Source organism: Typopeltis vanoorti, chromosome 6, assembly GCF_054136105.1.
Source record: "Typopeltis vanoorti isolate ZY-2024b chromosome 6, IOZ_Tvanoo_1.0, whole genome shotgun sequence".
Taxonomy (NCBI): Eukaryota; Metazoa; Arthropoda; class Arachnida; order Uropygi; family Thelyphonidae; genus Typopeltis; species Typopeltis vanoorti.
In genome coordinates this window covers 155,512,817-155,537,145 of record NC_143554.1, presented here as the reverse complement: position 1 = coordinate 155,537,145, position 24,329 = coordinate 155,512,817, and the positions used below count along the sequence as shown (strand labels likewise).

Below are 24,329 nucleotides of genomic sequence, written 5' to 3'. Positions count from 1 at the left end.
ATCTTCATGTCATACTGTTCTATTATTTTGTTCAATACGTGTAGATGTTTCTGTAATTGGTCTTTTCTATTTTTTAGTTTTCCAATATTTTCTTTGGATCATTTAACTGTACTGGTTCTTCATTTGTTTCTTGACTTATAACTTGTTTTATTTCAATTTGATTATTATTGTTTAGAAGCTGGTGTAGTGATTGGTCCATTCTTCTGTGGAGGAGCCTTCTAATTGTAGATTATCTTTTATTTCTTGAGTAATTTTTTATTGATTTTATAGCTCTTTAGTTAAGGTCCATTTATATCATGCTCTAATCTTGATACAAATTTTTCCCAGTCTTGTCTTCTGAGTTTCCTGGTTTCTCTTCTTGTTATTACTCTGATTGTTTCATATTCTATTCCATTTCCTATGATTCTGTCGTTTAATCATTTAAGGTACATTTCTTTTTTTCTTTCTTATAAAAGATTCTATTTCTGGGTTCTAGGTTCTGAGTCTTTTCCTTTTTCTTTGCAGTTTGTTCCTATGGCTTCCTCCAGCTTGTTTTACTATTTGTTTAATGTTTTGCCGTTCATTTTCTATAACTGTATCTTCAATTATTTTCTTTGTATGATTTGTAAGTCTTCTTTGGTATAGTTCTCTGATACTATCTTGCTGTAATAGTTCAATCTCAAATTGCTCATGCTTTGTTTTTGTGTTCTTGTATTGTTTCTATTTCTCTGGTTTGTGATCTTAATAGTAATGATTAATAAATAATGGTCTGAGTCAATATTGCATTCTCTGTATTTTACCCTTTCTATCTTCACAAAACACATCATATACTTCCATCTCTATTCTGTGTCAGGATGCCATCCTCATCCAATCATTTTTCACTTATTCCAACATTTGTTGGGAGAACAGACTCAATTAATGCAACCGTTTTATTTGCTTGTTTCTTGCACTTCTAGCATTTGTATACAAATATAACAGTTCATTCCTGGATCTATAACATGTTTCACTGATATCACTTATTAGATGTCAGTTCTCCAAACTTTCCTCAGATCATTTCCCAAATTATCTCAAATTCTCTTCATATCAGGGTTGTGATTCCTGTTCCAAGCAGCAAATCTGAATGTTCCCTGATCTCTGACATTAAAGATTAATTGGCGGTATTGTTCTGCAGACTATTCAACTAAAGTAATATCACAATCGTTATTTCCAGAATATTTCGAGCACTCGTGATGGCTGTTCAAGTGGCTTGCATATATGGATGGGTAATCTGAGTCTAAATTTAGCCAGGAAATGTAGAATGTAGATTATTCTGAAATGATCAGACAGATAAAACTAATGCATGATATAAAGGAAATAATAATAGGTAACTATCACTCATCACTTTCATCTGCCATTATTTTCTGATTCCATTGAATAGAAGCAGAAACTAATGTTTGAGTATGGAGATTGAATTCTTCGAATTCCTCTTTGAGCTACCTTATACAGCATGTAATTGAAGTAGCATGTGGGACACGAGTGTTAGATTCAATATGATCACCTCATACAGTGATAACAGAAGATCAGAACCACTGCATCAGAATCACATGATGAAAGTACCAGCTTCACAGACAAAAGGGATATGTGCAATTACAAAACAGAGGACCATGATAAATTAAGGGAACAATTTGGTGATGCACAGTGGCTTGATCAACTAAAGGGGAGAAATATAATAAATTTAGTTTAATACTTTATCCAAGTGTGTGCAAACAAAGTTTGTGCCTGAAAGTATCTTCAGGACTGGGGTAAAGTGGTACAACACCGGGCGACTCCTTGCAAAGGTGGAATAAGCTACCAACACTCCTCCTATCTCAGTATCTCCCATAATGCAAAACACATCTCCTTGCAGATATGTATAATGTTATGCATTAAGGGAAGGGCCACTCTCCACTGGGGCATGGCTCCCACTGAAGAGACCTCAATAAAGTTCGAAACTAGTCTTGGTAGTGGTCCTCCCCTTAATGCATAACATTATATATATCCGCAAGGAGATGTGTTTTGCATTATGGGAGATACTGAGATAGGAAGGGTGGTATCTTGCTCCACCTTTGCAATGAGTTGCCCTAGTGTTGTACCATCTTACAGCAGTCCTGAAGATACTTTCAGGAGCAAACTTTGTTTGCACACACTTGGATAAAGGATTAAACTAAATTTATTATAGTCTGACCAAGTGAAAAATACAACAATAAAGGGGAGAAAAATTTTCAGTGCCTGTAACTTAATCTCCTAAATTAGTGACTTATGGCAATTTTCAAATAGTATTTCTCTAAGGTTAGGAGGAAAAAAATTACAGGTGAAATCTAGAGGTGAAGGCCTGCAGCAACCCCCAGGATCACTGCTCATAAGGAATTCATTCTACAGCAAGTCACTCTGTTCATTTCAGGTAGGGATGTAATCCTTTTAGTATCCTCCAGGAATGTTTTTTTTATTTTCCGATATAGATATAATTGATCTGACAAAATGATCATAGGTTTTGTGAGTAGAAGGTCTAAAATCTGAAAACACACACCAACTCAACATCACCAGAGTTAAAGATCGGTACTATCGATATAAGAAGCCTGAATGGCAAAGAAATGGAGCTAGCTGAGGAATTAGATAAGTACCAGATCGACATAATAGAGGTGACTGAAACAAAAAAGACAAAAACTGGTGAGATTTTTCTGAGCAATAAATACAAAATGTTATATTCAGGCAGTAACAATCAAGGAAAAGAAGGAGTAGTCACAGTATTCAACACAAAACACATCTTCTTGAATGGCAGGCAGTAGAGTGATGTGGGCAAATATGAGAATGGGGAACTGGACAATGAGACTTATTTGTGCCTATGGTCCCACAGAAGGTTCTACTAAGGTAGAGGTGGAGGAATTTTTTGATGCTTTAGAAAAAGCAACTGACACAATGAAAAAGGAAAAGTTGGTCCTTGTTGGGGATCTGAATAGCAGAGTAGGAAATGATTGTCAGACATACAAAATTATTTTGAGAAAATTTGGAGAAAAGATCAAAGCTAATAATAATGGCAAATAGCTGTTGGATTTCTGCTCAGGACATGGACTGGTTATTACTAACAGCATGTTCCAACATAAAAATGTACACAAATTCACATGGAGAGAAGAGGCAAGGAATAAGAAAAGTCTCATTGACTATGTTATTGTCGATAGTGATGTTTTCTCCCTGGTGCAGGACACCAGAGTGTACAGAGGATTTGAAATTGGAAGTGATCACTATTTAGTCTTGAGCCGGATAAAATTGAATTTCATATTGAAAAGAATAACATGTAAGAAAGTTTTAAAGCGAATAAAAGTAGAGCAGCTCTCAGATGTGAACTGTAGACTAAAATACAGAAAGATTATTGAAAAGAAAATGAAAGAGTTTGAGAACAGGAACCAAACCTTGGAGATTCAGTGGCAATTCTTGAAGAAAACCCTGATTGATTCAGCCAGAGTGGCATGTGGTGAGGTTGTCTGCAAGGATAGAAAAATCAGGACTCCATGGTGGACACAGGAAGTTAAAGAGGCAGTGAAGGAAAAGAAGAAAGCATACCAAAAGTTCCTGTCAAATAAGTCAGCTTGTGCTCTTAGAGAATACAGAGACAAATGTAAGAAAGCGAAACACTGTGTAAAACTAGCTAAACAAAAGTCGTGGGAGGACTTTCACAAGAACATAGAAAATAAATATCAAGAAGGTGGTAAGATATTCTGGAGGTTGTTGAAGAAGCTTAGAAATGGAGAAAAGAGTGCTGTAAAAGGAGTTACAGATGATAAAGGTGACATGAAAACAGGAGAAAAAGATATCCTTGAAGTATGAAGTAATTACTTCGAAAAATTGCGAAATGAAACAAGCAGTGATAGCACAGTGGTAAAAAACACTCAACAGGCATACAGTCAGGAATACATATCCATACTTGAAGTAGAAAAAGCCATCAAAGGCTTGAAATGTGGAAAGGCAGCAGGAGTAGATAATATTCGACCAGAAATGCTGAAGTATGGTGGTATAAAAGTCTTACAGTGGCTACACTGCATAGTTCAGAAAGCCTGGAGAGAGGGACGAATTCCCGATGATTGATGTAGAGTTCTAATAGTGCCCATATATAAAAAGGGAAATAAAACCGAATGTGAGAATTACAGAGGTATTTCCCTATGGCAAGATCTATGCAAGTATACTTGAGAAACAGTTGAGAAGAATCGTGGAAGAAAAGCTTGGTGAAGAACAAGCTGAATTCAACCCAAATAGAGGCTGTCAGGATCAGATCTTCACTTTACGACAAATTATTATTATTATTATTATTATTATTATTATTATTATTATTATTACGAGATCCTTCCATGGAGTCCAAAGACTCATCGGGGGAGGGCAACTACTCTACAACTCTCTGTCTCCACCACCCAATCCAATAACTACAATGAACTGCAACAACCATCATCATCTACACCAACGCCATCTATTGCCCATCACCACCACTAGTATTTTCACAGACAAACACAAACATCCATGACCAGTGTGGGATGTTCTCACCAATCTTAAACTTAGCATCCTATCTTTGTTTACTGAGTTTTGAAACTTTGCAATTTGCAACACTGAACTGCCAACTCCACCAATCCTGAGTTTTGAAACTTTGCATTTTGCAACACTGAACTGCCAACTCCGCCAACTCAACACACAAATAGTCAAGAAAGCATGGGAATATAACAAAGATCTATATTTAAGTTTTGTCGATCTGGAAAAGCCATATGACAAGGTGCCAAGAGAGAAGCTATTCAATACGCTACAGTTATATGGTGTCGATGGGGCATTATATCAAGCAATACTTAGTCTGTATTTGAGTTGTAAGTCAGCAGTTAGAATTGAAGGATGTACAGGAAGATGGTTTAATGTTAAATCTGGTGTGAGACAAGGATGTACATTATCCCCTCTGCTATTCATTATCTATATGGATCACATTATGAAGGAAAGTGGTATTAAACATGATATCAGAATTGGAGATGTTAATGTCAGCTCTTTGTTTTATGCAGACGATGTTATACTTCTGAATAAATCCGCTACAAGTTTGCAAGATTCCATGACTAAATTGAATGGATGTTGTAATATATATGGTATGAAGGTCAGCATTAAAAAGACAAAGACAATGAAAATAGGTAGAATTGTTGAAAATGTCAACTGTGTTGTGAACGGGGAACCTGTGGAACAAGTAAAACATTTCAGCTACTTAGGCACGATTTTTAGTGAAGATAGTAAATTAAATATGGAAATAGACAACAGAATCAACAAAGCTGGTATGGTAAGAAGTCAATTGAATAAATTCAAATGGAATAAGAGAGAAATTAGTGGGAACACTAAATTAGCTGTATACAAGACCGTGTTCAAACCAGTTTTAACTTATGGATCTGAGAGCTGGGTCAGAAGTAAAACACTTGACCAAAGACTATAGACCGCAGATATGAGAGTCCTGAGAAAGATTAGAGGTGTGAACAGATGGTATCAATGGCAATATTATATTAAAAACGAGGATATTAGGAAAGAACTTGACATTTTCGGAATCCCGGAATGCGTTAGCAGAGCTAATCTCAGGTGGTATGGTCACTTAAACAGATTGGAAGAGGAAAGATTAGCGAAACAAGTGTTCTCTGCTAGGTTGGCAGGAAAACGACCCAGAGGAAGACCAAGATATAGGTGGATTGATACGGTGCAATGTGCCTTAAACGATAGAAATATAAGATCTGATAACGATAATACTGGAGTCTTGACAAGTAATAGACTGATTTGGAGGAAAATTGTAGATAGGAAGTTAGTAATGATGTAAATTTTTCATGTAGTACTATCATATCCTATACACCCCTTGAGGGTACATGTCAGGAATTTGATGATGATGATGATGAGGTATAAAATCTCCTTATGAGCAGTGATCCCCAGGATCAGTGCACATAAGGAATTCATTCTACAGGAAGTCACTCTGTTTATTTCAGCTAGGGATGTAATCCTTTTAGAATCCTCCAGGAATTTTTTTTTTTTTTGGATATAGATATAAGTGATTTGACAAAACGATCATAGGTGTTGTGAGTAGAATGTATAAAATCTCTTCATGTCAACCTGATAACAACCACTGACTAGCTTATATGTCTCAATCAAATCCTCCCCGCCTCCTCCTCCTCCTATTCATGAGGCTTTGTAATTTACATTACAAAGCCTCATACTCTACATTCCAAAAACAATGATCACCTTTGCGAATTTTCTCTGGATCCTTTCTACCAGATCCTTGTCACTATGAAATCCAGCAACCAAATCTGCATACATAATTGATATGAGGCCTGATCATCATAACCTCTTCATTTCTGCACGTCAGGATCCTCCGCATCATTGCCATTATCCGAAATGATATCTTCACCACTTGTGAATTTGTAGCCCCTGAATTTCAGGTCCTTGTCCTCCACCACCACTCCCAGATCCCTCATCTCCTCTACCTTCTTTAAAGTTTCCCAACCATGTGTATACTTTGCATCCCATTGTTGCTTACCAAATTTGAAACCCTACACTTTGCATCATTGAACTGAAAGATCCACTTACCTGCTATCCAATTCCACCTGTAAGGTCATAACATCTGCTTGATTCAGTGTTGCTCTTCCCAGTTTTGTATATCACTAGTTAATCCCATACCAATATCATTAGTATACAAATTGAATAACAACAACGGTCCCATTATGGGCCTGTGTTGACTATATATGAGAAGTTTCCTAGGATTTTCCTCATGATTGGAAGATGACAACCTTCATTATTCTACAGTTTAGAAAATTCAAGAAGACAAAGATGGTTGGAGACCATAGAATGTCTCAAATTTCAAATATTCAAGAAGAAACGCAAGGAGTCTTTTATGCAAGTTGATTGAGATTACAGGAATTTAAGAAACTACTTAAAATTACATGAAATGTAATCACCAATCATATCATAAATGCTTCAAAATCTATGAATGACAAAACCACACAAAAATTACCAGAGAACTTCAAGAACTTAAATCAAAATTCTGATTAACCTATGAATCAGAATTTTGAAGATCTTTTTCTGCAAAGGACATGATTTAGTGCTGAGAAAAGTAAAATCTGAGAGATCCAGGTTTTGATAGTTTCCATATGGAATTTCTCCTGAATATGGGAACAAATGCCAAAAAAGTGGCTTGCACAATTTATTTCAGATATTCTGAAAACTGGAATCTTCCCAAACCAGTTAAAGAAAACAAAAATCATGGCTCTACTAAAACACCTGTTTATTATGATTATTATTATTATTACTTAACACCTCCAGGGAGTCCAAAGACTCATCGAGGGAGGGTAACTACTCTACAGCTTTCCGTCTCCACCACTCCACCAACCGTAACTACCTACATCATCTACACCAACGCCATCTACCACCGACCGCCACTACTAATATTTTCACAAACAAACATCCATGTCCATGCCGGGATTCGAACCCGCAGCCTTTTGGCTGGAGAGTGGATATACTAACCACTCAGCCAACCAGGCCAGCAAGTGGCTTTGCCTTACCACCTGGTAAGCCAAAGGATCAACCTCAGAGCTATAGACCTATTGTGCTACTTAACTACACATAACAAACTCCTAGAAAAGCTTATTTTTAACAGAATTAACCATACTATTATGGAACAAATATACCTATAGAACAAACAGGTTTTAGGTGACCTCTGTATTTGCTGTTATCAGGTCCTAACATTGACATTATTTACAGAAGCAAGCTTACACTGTTTGGAGGGAGGGTCTAATATACAAACTCATTCAAGTCATCCCATGCATAACTACAGTCTATCCAGTAAACAATATGATAAGCAATAAATACTTCAAGTGATTTCAAGAAAAGAAATCGGTAAGCAGAAAAAGTTAAAAAATGATCTATCCCAGGGATAAATGTTAGCCTCCTTTCTTCTTAATTTGTATACTGCTAGTGGGTGGAGGCCTAAAGGTATGCTGCAGTTTCTGTTTACTTGGCAGAAATATCAGGAACAAGATGGAGAAGTTTTTGGCATTAGTTAGTGCAACCTTTCCAAACAGGTTCGGTGTAGTGGTGGAGACAGAGAGTTGTACAATAGGTGTCCTCCTGCGATGAGTCTTCGGACTCCTTGGAGGTGTCACGAATAATAATAATAATAATAATATTATTATAGGCAGTAGTGAGACAGCTAACAGCAGATGATATAGTTACAGGGATAAAATGTGAAGGGTTTGGTATTTTCAGGGGAAAATAGAGAAGACAGGATGGACTACTGATAGCAGGTGAATTGCAGGAAAAAAGAATAGGAGATAGGCAGGAGGGTGACTGTTCATTTGAAGCAGTCTGGTGTGAGATCAAGGCCAGTTAGACAAAATATACAGTTGATTGTTACTATAGGCCCAAGGAATTCCATGCTTGATATTCGAAGGCATGCATTGGCAAATTAGTACAATGAGTACAAGTCGAGTGATTATTATGGGGGAACTTCAACTATGGAGATATAGACTGGAAGAAAAAATGCTCACATTTCAGGAGGGAAATGGAATTTATAGACCTACTGAGAGATAGTGAAGAATTTATGGGGACACAATGCACTGGTAGAATAATTACTAGACTTATAATTAAGAAAATAACATTTGACGTTTTGAAAAACATCAGGAAAACATATATATGTACAGGACACAAGGTACATGACACTACATAAAAGTAAGATGAATCTAAATTCTTGTAAATCTTTCTTGCTTTTAATGACATTTTTGTGGAGGATCTTGTGAACTGTTTTTTTATTGTAGCCATTTTTTTAAAAAAGTTGGGATAAAAGTGCTGGAGATAGAGGTGTAGAGTAGATGCCCTCCACTGATGAGTCTTTGGACTCCATGGAGGTGTTATGTAATAATAATAACAATAATTTCATATTCTTTGTTCAAAGCCTGTTCATTGGAGCAAATTGTTAGGGCTCTGTGTTTGAAAGTACAGATGATCCCTAGTTTTTGTGTTGGATGTGGTATGAATTTTTATGTGTATGTATTAGCCCATGTGTGTACATTTGCAGAAGACCATGAAGGAGAGGCAGCCAAGGAGAGGAAAGACACATGACAAGTGTGTCTAGAAAAGGAAGGGAGCTATTGTTTTCAATCTTAATGGCGAATGGATTCAATACATTTATATTGTTTGTGTTGATTAATTTTGAATGGTATATATTGATGGAGCACAGACTGATAAGTAAATAATTATTTATTGACTTATTGCTGATATTTCGCTGGTATTCTAACCAGCATCTTCAGAGCACAAAAAACAGTTTGTCATTGTGCATGAGACAACAACAATCTGCTGTAAAAATGGGACTAGTTTGAACAATTGTAGCTACAACACAAAGACTAGAGTCCTAATTAGGCATCCTCTATGTTAAAAAAAAATGAAAAAAATGGAGAGAGAAAGCAGGCACTAGTTATGTCTTAAGATTTAAGATGACTGTCTCCCAAATCTTAGGCAAATCTATACAGCCATACTTGTTGAGGTTCGGAGTATGTTTCATGGTTTCTGTTGATTCTAAGAACAATCTCTCTAACTTGTAAAAGCTTCTGTGCAAAACTTCTGTTTTTTACAAGTCAGAGAGATTGTTCTTAGAATCAAGAGAAGCTGTGAAACATACTCCAAACCTCACCAAGTATGGCTGTATAAATTTGCCTAAGATTTGGGAGACAGTCATCTTAAGAAATAACTGGTACCTGCTTTCTCTCTCCATTTTTTTTTACATACAGGGTGCCTAATTAGGACTTTAGTCTTTGTGTTGTTGTTCAAACCAGTCCCATTTTTAAACCAGATTGTTTTTGTCTCACACACAGTGATAAACTGTTTTTTGTGCTCTGAAAATGCTCATTAGAATACCAGCAAAATATCAGCAATAAGTCAATAAATAATTATTTACTTATCAGCCTGTGTTCTAATATATACTGTCAAAATTAATCAACATGTACAACAAACACATAAGCCTTTCTACACATTTATGTTGTTTGTTCAAGTGGTTTAGGAATGCATTTAATATTTTGTGGCCATGGGGCCAAACAGCAAAAATATCATCAACATATCTGAGCCAGACTTTGGGGCTTTAGACTTGCTGAATCTAGAGCTCAATGCTCGAAGTCTTCCATCTAAAAGTTAGTTATGGGAGGTGGTGGTGGGGGGAAGTGGTGAGCCCATGGCTGTACCTTCTTTCTGTAGGTAAAAATTATTTTGCCACACAAAATACCTGGAGCAAAGTATGTGGGGAAAGAGGACTGTGATATCAGACAGAAATGTGTTCTGTATGAGAAGAATAGTATCATTCATCGAGACATTAATGAAAGGGGCAGCTATGTCAAAGCTGACTAATAAATCTTCACCATTGAGTGTGATGTTTCTAATCTTTTTTATTGAAGTGTTGGATATTTTTTATGTAGGAGGAGGAATGATCTACCAATTCCTTGAATGTGGCAGCTAGTGTCTTTTTGGCTAAGTGATAATTAGGGCTGTCGATACCTTCAATTATCAGTTGTAGTGGTGTGTTTGTTTTGTATAATTTTCACAGGCCATAAATTCTGGGAGCACGGGCATAGTGCAGTATTAGTTTTTTACTGTTTTCTCTGGCCATGTGATCACTGATTTGATTAATTCTGTTTTTTGCTTTTTGATGCAGTTTGTAGGGTTGTAGTTAACCAGTTGACCACTCTGAGAATTTATGGCCTGCCAAAAATACGTAAAACAAACACACCACTATGACCATGACAGTGCAGCATAAGGATGTTAGTAGTGTATGGTAGATAGTTAAGGTCATCTAGATAAAGCAATATTAAATTGTATACCTAAGGTAAGGAGGGTTAATCAGGTAGGAGTTAGATGGATAAGTAATATCATAAAGCATGAGCTGCAGAAGAAGAAAATCTTGTGGAGGGTATATAAGCAGAAAGGTGACCAGAAACTCATAAACAGTACAAGGCTCAGGCAAAAAAGGAAAAATTTGATTACAAAAAGAATCTAACTGAGCAAGCCAAAAGAAATCCCAACAGTTCTTTCTTTATGTAGCAAGTAAGAAGAAGAATGACTATGGAAGATTAGCCTGAATGATGGTGGACATGAGTGATGATGGACATGAGGTTAACAGAAGCAGATGAAATAGTTGAGTTACTGAGTGACTACTTTGCAAGGGTATATCATCCAAGTTATTACTTGTATTAACATAAGCACACTGGACAAAAAAATTATGGAATGCAAGTTTTATTCATGAATATAGAGTTATATCACCACCTGCTTTAATTACAGCTTGGACTTTATTTTATGGCATGCTGTCAGTATGACTCATCATATGCATATCAAGTTTATTCCACTCCATACTTAAAGGATCCTTAATTATCCAAATTTGCAGGGTGTTGATGTTTCTTCTCAATGGCACTTCTAACATCTCCCAGATTTTTTCAATAACATTCACATTAGGTGAACTGGTTGGCCAATTGAGACGAGGAACATGTTTCTCATGTCTGCAAACCAATCCAGCACAATTATAGCTATATGGGAGTTATAATCTTGAAAACTCAGGATCTACCATGTGTCCCGGTACCAAAATCTGGAAAAATGGCAAAACTTCATTATTTAAAAGTGTCATATAACTCGTGGATTTCATGCGATTGAACACCTCAACGAATGGGCCAGCACTTGAAATACACTCGAAAACATGACAGTGCCACCACCACCACCACCACCTTATTGCACAGCTCTTTGGATACATTCAGGATTAAAAGCTACTCCAGCCTTCTGCATGACCCTGGAGCAGCTATCATTGGAATACAAGCAGAATCTGGATTCTTTGAACCATATTATTTGTCTCCATTGGTCAACAGTCCAGTGACAATGCTGCTTTGCCCAAGCAAGGTGATTTTTCTTCTGGCCAGTTGTTAACTTACGACATATCTGTGCAATATGGCTGATAATGCCTAATCCATACAGTGTCCTCTCTGTAAGGTTCATTTCTGATACTGGGTCCAGCATTATACTGTCGAAGCAGTTCTTGACGAATGTGGGAATGTTCAGCTGTTGGTAGTTGTCCCTAACACTTGAGATCCCAATTTGTTGTCATAGAGATTCTACCACAGTTGTTCTGCCTATGGTGATAGCTTCCATACTTCTTCCACTGTAAATAGATGCTACTAACTATAAATTCAGACACTATAAAAATCTTTGCCACCTCTTGCAAGGAATGTCCATGTTCTCTTTCAAAGACAATGGCACCCTTTTGCCAATCAATAACATCACCTCTAACCCATGGTTGTACCAGTAAAAAAAGAATACAGAATACTATAGATGCATTAAACACACACACACATTAGACATCCACAATCATATTCCAGCAGTTCTACATGTTCGACTGTTTATTATTATTATTATTATTCAGGACTACATGGAGTCAAAAGACTCATTGCGGGAGGTCCTTCCTAGGAAACACAAAGTCTATCAAGACTCATCACGAGAGGTCTCTCCTAGGAAACACAAATTCTATCATACCACTCCTTAAACTCATTGACCGTTCTCTCTCTCAAAACTCTATCAGGCAATGCATTCCATTGTACAACCAACCTCCATGCAAAGAAACCACTCCTCACCCTCTTGCTCACAGTTTCCTTTCGTAACTTCAAGGGATGGCCCCTTGTCATCACTCCTTCCTGCTGTTCAACCAAGTGAAAGAACTCCCCAGTGTCACCCCTGTAACCACCTCTTAGCAGCTTAAAAGTCTCAATCATATCACCTCTCCTTCTTCTATCCACCAAACTCTGCAGTCCACATTCCCTCAACTGATCCTCATAACTAACATTGTACAGTTCTGAAACCACCTTTGTTATCTGCCTTTGTACCATTTCCACAGTTAATTTATCCCCTTCAAATCATGGGGACCAAATCTGAGAACAATAGTCTAAGTGTGGTCTGATCAGGGTCTTATACAATGGAATGATAACTCTTTTATCTCTGCAAGTCAGCGTCCTTCTCATTATTACAGTAATCCTCTATGTCACCGTCACCACCTTTGCAATATGTCTCTTAAATTTCAGGTTTCTAACAATCATCAACCCTAGATCTCTTGTCTCCCCTACTTCACCAAGTATAGCTACTCCAATAGAGTATGCAGCATCCCATCAATGTGTCCCAAACCTCAAGACCTTACATTTTGCTGCATTAAACTGAAACCCCCATTCATTTGCCCATCAGTCTAGCTTATTCAAATCCTCTTAGGGGGCTACAACATCTGCACTATTACTAATAACCCTTCCCATGTCATCATCCGCAAACAACTGAATATCCCCGTAGAATCCACTGACAATGTCATTGATATAAAGGTTAAAAAATATAGATCCCACTGCTGAGTCCTGTGGGATCCCACCTGTAACCCTCTGTCTCCTTGAAACTGCCCCACCATACACAACTCTATTATACTTATCGGACAGCCAATCCTGAATCCAGTTGACCAACCTGACATCCAGACCCATGTGCTGCAACTTAAATATCAGCTTATCATGTGGCACCCTGTCAAATACCTTTGCTAAATCCAAGAAAATGGCAATATATGCCTTTTCCTCATCTACTGCTCTTGTAACTTTATTATAAAAGGCTAGCATATTGCTAAAACAAGAGCGCCCTTTCACAAATCCATGTTGACTCTCACAGATAACATTACCCTCATCTGCCCAATGCTGTATACGGTCTCTCACTACTTTCTCCAAGACCTTACTAACTACTGACAACACACAAACTGGTTTATAATTAGAAACTTCCAGTCTGCTTTTGCACTTATACAATGGCACTATCTTACCTTCCTTCCATTTCCTGGGCACCATTCCCATAGCCAGACTTTCAATGAAAAGCCAGGTCAAAGGAGCTGTCAGTTCTTTAGCACATTCTCTAAAAACTCGTGGTGAAATACCATCCAGTCCCACAGCTGTACTGACATCCAGAGTACTCAGTATTTGGAACACACTCTCCTCCTGCACCTCTAAACCTCAAACCTGCCCTATCCCTCTAGTTAAAATTTACTCCTCCAGGATGAAATACTCCAATAAAGTGTTCATTGAACAATTCCACTATGTCCTCTGGATCAGTCACACTATTCCCATTTTTATCTCACAATGTCATTCTTCCACAATCATTTCTTCTCATACTAGCCACATATCTAAAAAATTCCCTAGGATCTTCTTCAGATCTTAGGGCCAATCTTTTCTCTTATTCTTCCAGTTTCGCCTTCCTTGCCATCCTAGTCACTCTCCTGGTATGTGTCTTATATTCTTCATGCATCTGTTCTTTACCTGTCTCCTTATATTTCTTCCATAGCCTCTTTTTGGCATGCAGTGCTTGTTTAATATTGTTTGTCATCCACTTTACTCCAAATTGTGTCCTCTTCTTCACTTATGGAATACAGCTTGCTATTGCTGCTAGCAAATATTCCTCCACAATTTCCCAATCACTAATGATATTCTGGCCTTCCAATTCCTCCCTCCTTAAAACTTTCCCACAAGTTGATGTCTAAGACTATTATAATCAATTGCCTTATAATTTCATATATGTTTCCACCTCTTTGATACTCCTGCATGTCTATTCATCTTCCAAGTGAAAACCACATGATCACTCTCTTCAAATGGTGGGAGAGATGTCATCTCAATTATTATCAACCCTTCTGATGCTATGACCAAATCCAAAACTCTTGAACCTCTTGTTCCCTCTATTACATGTTGCCTAAGATATTTTTCTGTAAGAATTCTAGAAATTACATTCCCTTATTACTACATGCATCTTCCTCTCACCAATTTATACTGCTGTAGTTGAAATCTTCCATAACAATCATTCTTCTTGCACTTGCCAAATTTAACTGTCTAAACATCTCCTGGTCCCCATCCTTTGTGCTCCTTGGTTTGTAGCAACACCCCACTAAATATCCTGTCTTGCCCACCTCTACATCACACCATACGTTTTCAAAATTATTAGTGTCACTGCCTTCCAAAGACTCCATGCTTAGAGGACATAAGTCATCACTTATCATAAGCAGTACTCTACCACCACCATGCTTTCAATTCCTATCCTGTCAAAGGAAGCTCAAGATGTGAGATGAAAGAATTGCCTTAGAACTTTTTGTGCAAGACTTTTGACTGAATGTGCGATACAGAGCCTTTATAAGTTCCATACTTTTGTACAGTTCCTCTTATAGTATGTTATAGAAAGACTTTTAAGAATTTGGTTAATAGCAGAAAGAAGTGTCATTAAGAGAATCGATAGGCATATTGGAAGTAAATATAAAAATTGTAAAAATAACTTAACACAGAGTTAGCTAACCTCTTTGCAAGTAAACTAGAGGTTTACTAAGTTGAATTTGTAAGCAGAGAGTAAATAAGATTGTGAGTTAAAGAAGTTAATTAGTGTTAAAGTAAAAAGGTTCTAATTTATGCTAAAGATTTTTTAAATAGATAGAGAAAGCAATTTTCCTATTGTTTAATTCATGTATAATTTGCAAATAAATGTGTTTTAATTATTTGCTAAAAGAGTGCTGCCTGATCTTTTATTTTTCAACTGCACTGTCCTTAAATAAATCGGACTTGTGAGCGGGAAATAATTTATGGCAATAAAAACACAGTTCAGTTACTTACAAACCATGACTGTTAAAGTAAACATTGATAAAAGAATCTTCACTTGTGAGAGAGAGAGGGAAATCTACCAGAAGTTTTATTTAGTCTTATGCCAATTAAATGATATATTGGTGGCACAGTCTGACAAATAAATTTCCAGTATTCATAGGCATTCTACTAGTAAATACAAAAGGTGGATAATCATTCTACTGCATACTGCATAAATGAGAAAGGATAAGAGACAAAAAAAATGCATTAGAGTAAAGCTATAAAGAATTAGGAATAGAATAAAAGTAGAAGAAATCTACCGGAAGTTTTATTTAGTCTCATGCCAATTAAATGATATATTGGTGGCGCAGTCTGACAAATAAATTTCCAGTATTCATAGGCATTATTATTATTATTATTATTATTATTATTCAGGCCTCCAAGGAGTCAAAAGACTCATCGAGGGAGGTCCTTTCTAAGACATAAAGTCTGTCAAGACTCATCGAGGGGAGGTCCCCCCCTGAGAAACACAAAGTTTATCATACCACTCCTTAAACCCACTGACCGTTCTCGCTCCCACCACTCCATCAGGCAATGCATTCCACGGCTCAACCACCCTCCACACAAAGAAACCACTCCTTACCCTCTTGCTCACAGTTTCCTTTCGTAACTTCCAGGGATGGCCTCTTGTCATCACTCCTTCCCGCTGATCAACCAAGCGAAAGAACTCCCCAGTGTCAACCCTGTAACCACCTCTCAACAGTTTAAAAGTCTCAATCATATCACCTCTCCTTCTTCTATCCACCAAACTCTGCAGTCCACATTCTCTCAGCCGATCCTCATAACTATCCTTGTACAGTCCTGAAACCATCTTTGTCATCCGTCTTTGTATCCTTTCCACAGTTAATTTATCCCCTTCAAATCCTGGGGACCAAATCTGAGAACAATAGTCCAAGTGTGGTCTGATCAGAGACTTATACAACGGAATGATAACCCTCTTATCTCTGCAGGTCAGTGTCCTTCTCATAATAGCAGCAATCCTCTGTGTTACCTTCACCACCTTTGCAATATGTCCCCTAAACTTCAGGTTTCTATCAATCATCAACCCCAGATCTCTTGTCTCCCCTACTTCCTCCAGTATAACTCCTCCCATAGAGTATGCAGCATCCCATCGATGTTTCCCAAACCTCAAGACCTTACATTTTGCTGCATTAAAATGACACCCCCATTCATTTGCCGATCTATCTAGCTTATTTAAATCCTCTTGCAGGGCTACCACATCTGCACTATTACTAATAATCCTTCCAAGCTTCGCATCATCTGCAAACAACTGAATATCCCCCTGCAATCCACTGGCTATGTCATTGATATAAAGGTTAAACAATATAGGTCCTAGTACTGAGCCCTGTGGGACCCCACTTGTAACCCTCTGCCTCCTGGAAACTGCTCCACCATACACAACTCTCTGATACCTATCAGATAGCCAATCCTGAATCCAGTTGACCAATCTGACATCCAGACCCATGTGCTGCAACTTAAATATCAGCTTATCATGTGGCACCCTGTCAAATGCCTTCGCCAAGTCTAAGAAAATTGCAGTATATGCCTTTCCCTCATCTAATGCTCTTGTAACGTTATTATAAAAGGCTAGCATATTGCTAAAAGAAGAGCGTCCTTTCACAAATCCATGTTGATTCTCACAGATAACATTACCCTCATCTGCCCAATGCTGTACACGGTCCCTCACTACTTTCTCCAAGATCTTAACAACTTCTGATGACACACAGACTGGCCTATAATTAGACACTTCCAGTCTGTTACCACCCTTATGCAATGGCACTATCTTACCTTCCTTCCATTCCCTGGGCACCTTTGCCAAAGCCTGACTTTCATTGAAAAGCTAGGTTAAAGGCACTGTCAATTCCCTAGCACATTCTCTCAAAAATCGTGGTGAAATACCATCCAGTCCCACAGCTTTACCGACATCCAGAGTACTCAGTATCTGAAACACACTAAGGTGGATAATCATAGTATGCAGAAGAGTAAATGAGAAAGGATAAGAGACAAAAGAGCACATTAGAGTAAAGCTATAAAGAATTAGGAATAGAATAAAGGTAGAAGAGAGTAAAGATAAAGAGATATTACATATATAGGCAGAAAAAATAAAATATGTTTACAATGGCGCAGACAGCAGAAGATATTACAATGGCGGAGGAACCTGAAGATATTACAACTAAGATCTAAAATCTAAAGAAAATCCTAGGGAATTTTTTAGCTATGTGGCCAGTAGGAGGAGAAATGGCTGTGGAAGAATGATATTGTGGGATAAAAATGGGAATAGAGTGACTGATGCAGAGGAAATAGTGGAGTTTTTCAATGAGCACTTTATTGGAGTATTTCATCCTGGAGGAGTAAATTTTAATACTAGAGGTATAGGGCAGGTTTGAGATTTAGAGGTGCAGGAGGAGAGTGTGTTCCAAATACTGAGTATTCTTGATGTTAGTAAAGCTGTGGGACTGGATGGTATTTCACCACGAGTTTTGAGAGAATGTGCTAGGGAACTGACAGTGCCTTTGTCCTGGCTTTTAAATGAAAGTCTGGCTGCGGGAAAGGTGCCCATGGAATGGAAGGAAGGTAAGATAGTGCCATTTCATAAGTAGAGTAGCAGACCGGAAGTGTCTAATTATAGGCCAGTTTGTGTGTCATCAGTAGTTGTTAAGGTTTTGGAGAAATTAGTGAGGGACTGTATACAGCATTGAGCAGATGAGAGTAATGTTATCTACAGTGAATCAACACGGATTTGTTAAAGGGCACTCTTGCTTTAGTAATATGATTGCCTTTTATAATAAAGTGACAATGGTAGTTGATCAGGGAAAGGCATATATTGCCTTTTTTTTTTTATTTTGAAAAGGCATTTGACAGAGTGCCACATGATAATCTGATATTTAAGTTGCAGCACATGGGTTTAAATGTTGGGTTAGTCAACTGGACTCAGGATTGGCTATCTGATAGGTATCAGAGTGTTGTGTATGCTGGGGCAATATCAAGGAGGCAGAAGGTTACAAGTGGGGTTCCACAGGGCTCAGTACTGGGACCTGTATTTTGCAATCTTTTTATTAATGAGATTGTCAATGGATTGCAAGAGTATATTCAGTTTGCAGATGATGTAAAGCTGGGAAGGGTTATCAGTAATAGTGCAGATGTGGCAGCCCTGCAAGAGGATTTGGATAAACTAGACACAAGGGCAAATGAATGGAGGTATCGGCTTAATGCAGCAAAATGTAAAGTCTTGAAGTATGGGATCCATTGATGGGAGGCTGCATACTCGATATTGGAGGAGCTGTACTGGAGGAAGTAGAGGAGACAAGAGATCTGGAGTGATGATTGATAGAAAACTGAAATTCAGGGAGCATATTGCAAAGGTAGTGAAGTTAACCCAGAGGATTGCTGCAATACTGAGAAGAATGCTGACCTGCAGAGATAAAAGAGTTATCATTCCGTTGTATAAGATCCTGATCAGACCACACTTAGCTATTGTTCTCAAATTTGGTCCCCAGGATTTGAAGGGGATAAATTAATTGTGGAAAGGGTACAGTGGCAGATAACAAAGATGGTTTCAGTACTATATCAGTTATCAGGATTGGCTGATGGAATGTGGACTGCATAATTTGGTATTTAGAAGAAGAAGAGGTGATGTGATCAAGACTTTTAAACTGTTGAGAGGCAGTTACAGGGTGTGGACATTGGTGAATTTTTTCACTTGGGTGGAACAGCGGGAAGCAGTGATGACAAGGGGCCATCCCTGGAAGTTAAAAAAGGAAGCTGTGAGGAAGAGGGCGAGGAGTGGCTTCTTTGCGTGGAGAGTGGTTGAACTGCAGTGGAATGCATTGCCTGATAGAGTGGTGAGAGTAAGAATGGTCAATGAGTTCAAGGAATGGTATGATAGACTTTTTGTTTCCTAAGAAAAACCTCCCACAATGAGTCTCTTGACTCCATGGAGGCCTGAATAATAATAATAATATTAATAATAAATTTGAATTCATAGATATTACTGAGATATTTAAACTGTTGAGTGGTATCCATATTCTCTGAGATCATGCTACCTAGATCATGATCCCACAAAAATCACAAGTTAAGAAATTAAAAAAATTTAGTTGAAAAGTATCTTCCTGGCTGCCAGACATTACAAAAAACCTCAAACCCTTCGGTTCTTGTTCTCCCCCCCCCCCTGGATATATGGTTTACCAAAAATCCACAAATCTAATTCCCCCCCCCCCCCAACCCCTAAGAGCTATAGTTGATACTCTGATACTCCATGCTACAAATTTTCAATACAGCTAGCAAACTCTCTTATGCCCTCACTGGACTTACCACATCCTATATAAAAAAACTCTATCCATTTCAAAACCTTGATTCAGAATTTAACTTTAATACAGATATATTGGTAAACTTTGACAGCACATCATATTTTGTCAATATTCCCTTAAATGACACTTAACACTCTTAAAAAACGATTTTATTTCAGATATCTTAGATCTATTTTCCTTTGCCATCAATTATTATTCGTGATACCTCCAAGGAGTCCGAAGACTCATCGCGGGAGGACATCTTCAACTGTCTCTACACCTTACCTCTACTACGAATCAACGCCATCTATCGCCCACCTCCAACACCACAACAACTAGTAATTTTTGTCTGTAAATTGTGTGTGTTCTGAAGGGCCGATTTGTATGTATGCGGGATGAAAAACCCGAGTTTCCGGGAGAAAAAACCCTACTACCTCCGTATGAGATCGGCTAACTCACCATCGATTGAAATCGACCAGATAAAGATTCCTCCCATCGCGACGAGAATCGAACTTAGGCCTATTCCAATCGAAGGGCGCAATGTACCGTCGTTCTTCCAATTGCGCTACGGAGGCGCTGAGATATTTAAAGATAAAATTTAAAGATATTTAAAGACAAAACTCGGGATGAAAAACCCGAGTTTCCGGGAGAAAAAACCCTACTACCTCCGTATGAGATCGGCTAACTCACCATCGATTGAAATCGACCAGATAAAGATTCCTCCCGTCGCGACGAGAATCGAACTTAGGCCTATTCCAATCGAAGGGCGCAATGTACCGTTGTTCTTCCAATTGCGCTACGGAGGCGCTGGTTATTTTTCCTGGAAGAACAAAAAATTTACAAATAGATAGAGGGAACTGCTATGGGTTCCCCCCTCACCAATTTTTACATGGAAAATCTTTAAAAACAGGCCACAGACTTAGTCCCTCTCAAACCTTCTATATGGCTAATTATATGAAGAGCCAAAGGCTTTTCCTGTGTGGCTAAGATGCTTCTATATGGCTAAGATGATGTGTTCTCAGTTTGTCCTCATGGCCCAGACACATTAGACTACTTCCTCAGTCACCTTCATACTCTACATCCAAGAATCCAATTTATGATGGAAAGTAAAATAACAATAGTTTACCCTTCCTAGACACGCTAGTAACATGCCTTCCAAATGATAACCTTTCCTTCACTGTATACAAGGGTGGTCTGAAAAGATCTTGGCCTTGACCATAGATGCAACACTATCAGCAAGATTTTTTTTTAAGTTGGTACATCTGTCATAAGCATCCATGCGAAATTACAAGTCATTCTATCAAGTAGTTTCTTTTATACAGCTGTCTGAAGCAAAAGTGTTGTCTGTATCCTTTGAAATGGATAAAATTGAGTATCGTGCAGTTGTAAAATTCTTTGTAAAGGAAGGTTTAACGGCAAAAGAAATTCATTCGAAGTTCAGAAAAGTTTATGGGCACTCTTCTTCATTTTCAACAATTAAGAAATGTGCTGCCAAGTTTAAACGTAGCCGTACCAGCCTTGAAGATGATCCACGTGAAGGAAGCCCAAAAGGTGTAACAACAGCAGAAATCATTAATCAAGTGCATAATATGGTATTGGATGACCGGCAAGTCAAAGTGCAGTGAAATTGCTGAAACTATAGGCATTTCAAAGCAATGTGTAGGATATATTTTGCATGAAGAATTGCAAATGAAAAAGCGTTGTGTAAGATGGGTGCCACGCTTGTTCACAGCAGATCAAAAACACACTCTCATGAAAATCTCTGAACAGAGCTTGGAGCGTTTTAACAAGAATAACATGGATTTTGTGCATCGATTTATTACTATGGATGAGACCTGGATTCACCATTACACACTAGAATCCAAACAGCAGTCAAAACAGTGGACAGAAGCCGGTTGTTCATCACTAAAGAAGACAAAGTCAGTTCCATAAGCAGGAAAGGCCATGGCATTGGTGTTTTGGGATGCTAAAGGAATTTTGTTTATTAATTATGTTGAAAAAATGGTAAAACAATAACCGGGGAATGTTATTCCGATCTTTTAACCAGACTAGATGAAAAAATTTGTGAGTAAAGACCTGGTTTGCAGAAGAAAAAAAATCATCTTTCATCAGGACAATGCATCTGCCCACAAAGGTGTTTTGGCAATGGGAAAATTAAGAGATCTGCACTATGAATTGTTGGAATACACCCTATTCCCCAGATTTGGCTCCCTCTGACTTCTATTTCTTCCCAAAACTAAAACTCATCCTTGATGTTCAGTGTTTTTCTTCGAATCAAGAGGTGATTGCAGCTGCAGAGGGATATTTTGCAAATCTTACTTAGAACCACTACAGTAATGGGATAAGGGCACTGGAGCATCAATGGAATAAATGTATTTGTCTTAAGGGAAATTGTGTTGAAAAATATAAATAATTATGAAATTACAAATTCATTTTTTCATTGTTAGGCTGAGAACTTTTCAACCACCCTCATACAGAAAACCCACTCACACAGGAAGATCCACAAACTTTCCCACCACCACCCTTCTCAATAATATGGCATCATTAAAACTCATTAAACAATCGTTAATAGGCTCTATTAGTTAATGATTAGCATCATTAACCAATAGAGCTTATAATTTTTGTTCCAGTGGAACTTCTCTTTCAACTGAACTCAACCATACACAACATCTTCTTATCCAATGGCTACAGTGATTAGAGAATTAAAAAAATAATCAGTTCATCCCCATTCATTTTCTGAAAAATGAAAATGTATTTTTCAGAAAAATACTTGATATCCTTGCTTTTTTAGACCTAAAGGCAAAATAAATAGAAAGAAAAATTTTTTTCACTTGTAAAAAAAAATTCAGGTCAGAAAGGGTTAAACCTCCAACATGAAGTTGAGTAGTACTTACCAAAGTGACTCTGATGGGAGATTTCATTTGGTAGAATAAGGGAAAGGAACAAGGAACAAGGGTCCATCATTTCCAAGGCAAATGGAAATGATGAGCAAGGGGCAAGGAGCGGCTTTATTTGGGTGTGCTTAGGTTGTGGAATGCACTGTCTGATTGAGTAAAGGCATGGACAACTTTAAGGAGTGATATGATAGACTCTGTGTTCATAATAGTACCTCATGATATAAACAACCTCAAGAGAAAAATATATAACTGGACTTACTAATAAATTCACTGATTTTATATTCATCATCTTTAGAACTCAAATTACACACTAACAACTGTTTTTTTTTTTTTTTTTCTGTTACAGTTTGAACTGTTTCTACAACTATCTAGCTGAGTGTTGCAATCTTGTCACAGTTGCAATGTGTGTTCTTAAGATGCTAGGTAGAAAACCAGTGAAATAGTAGCAAGTTCAATTATATTTCTTTTCTCGGTGACGAAGTACTGTTATGATTAACCAGTAACATCTAAACCAACTACATGTAAATTTTGTCTACATTGTCTTGTACACAATGTAGATTTTGTCTACATGTTCTTTGTTACAAATGCCTTAAAAATCTGTATGTCTTTATCATATCAGCTCTCTCTTTCTCCAATCTATCAAGCTCTGCAAATCGTATTTCCATAATCTCTTCTTATACTCAACATTCTAAAAACCTGACACTGCTTTTATAAAGGTGACAGATGAGGAAATCTAAACATAATCATCTAAACACAGACTGATTAAGTCATTGTACAGTGAAATAAATGTCATTATTACTAAATATCCTTGTCCTCCTTATCATTGACATATTCTGTTGAGTTGTTCCTTGCAATATTTGCAATGTGTATCCTAAATTTCAACCCCATGCCCAAAATCACTCTATGATTCTTATTTCTTCCATACATTCCTATTAACTAATTAGAAACTATTCTATCCTCACCTTCCTATTTGCAAAATAGTGCACAGATTGAATGGATTGGATTAGTTACTCCACTTATCTAGTCATACAGAAAATTGATTATAATCCTCCTGGATATCTTCTAAATCAGCTTCACTCCTCATTAATCTACCTAGCTTTAATCGGTATACAATTAACATACAATCACATCACTCATTAAACTTCTCTCGATATCATTAACATTTATATTAAGTGTGCCCTGAAATTTTCATTTAGCCACCTTGCTTTTCTGAGATACTTCCACACAAAATTTACTGATATTTATAAGGTGGCCAATCTTCTATCCAATTTGCTAATCTATTATTCAGCCCTATCCTCGTCAATATAAATTACAACTTACCTTTTCATGTAGTGATCTGTACAAGACTTTTACAATCTAGACCTGAAGATTTGCAGGCCTAGTTAACTGAGTTATCTGCTCTCTAACTAAGAGGCTGTGCATTCAAATAATGTGGGCAACAATGAATGTGTGTGAATATC

At 37.5% G+C, this 24,329-nt stretch overlaps 1 protein-coding gene across 4 annotated transcripts in view; it reads right to left on the bottom strand.

Moving 5' to 3' along the window:
- LOC150106126 (uncharacterized) overlaps positions 1–24,329 on the bottom strand; it is a 424,317-nt gene that overhangs the window by 159,968 nt on the left and 240,020 nt on the right. The gene's annotated exons all lie outside the window — the stretch shown is intronic.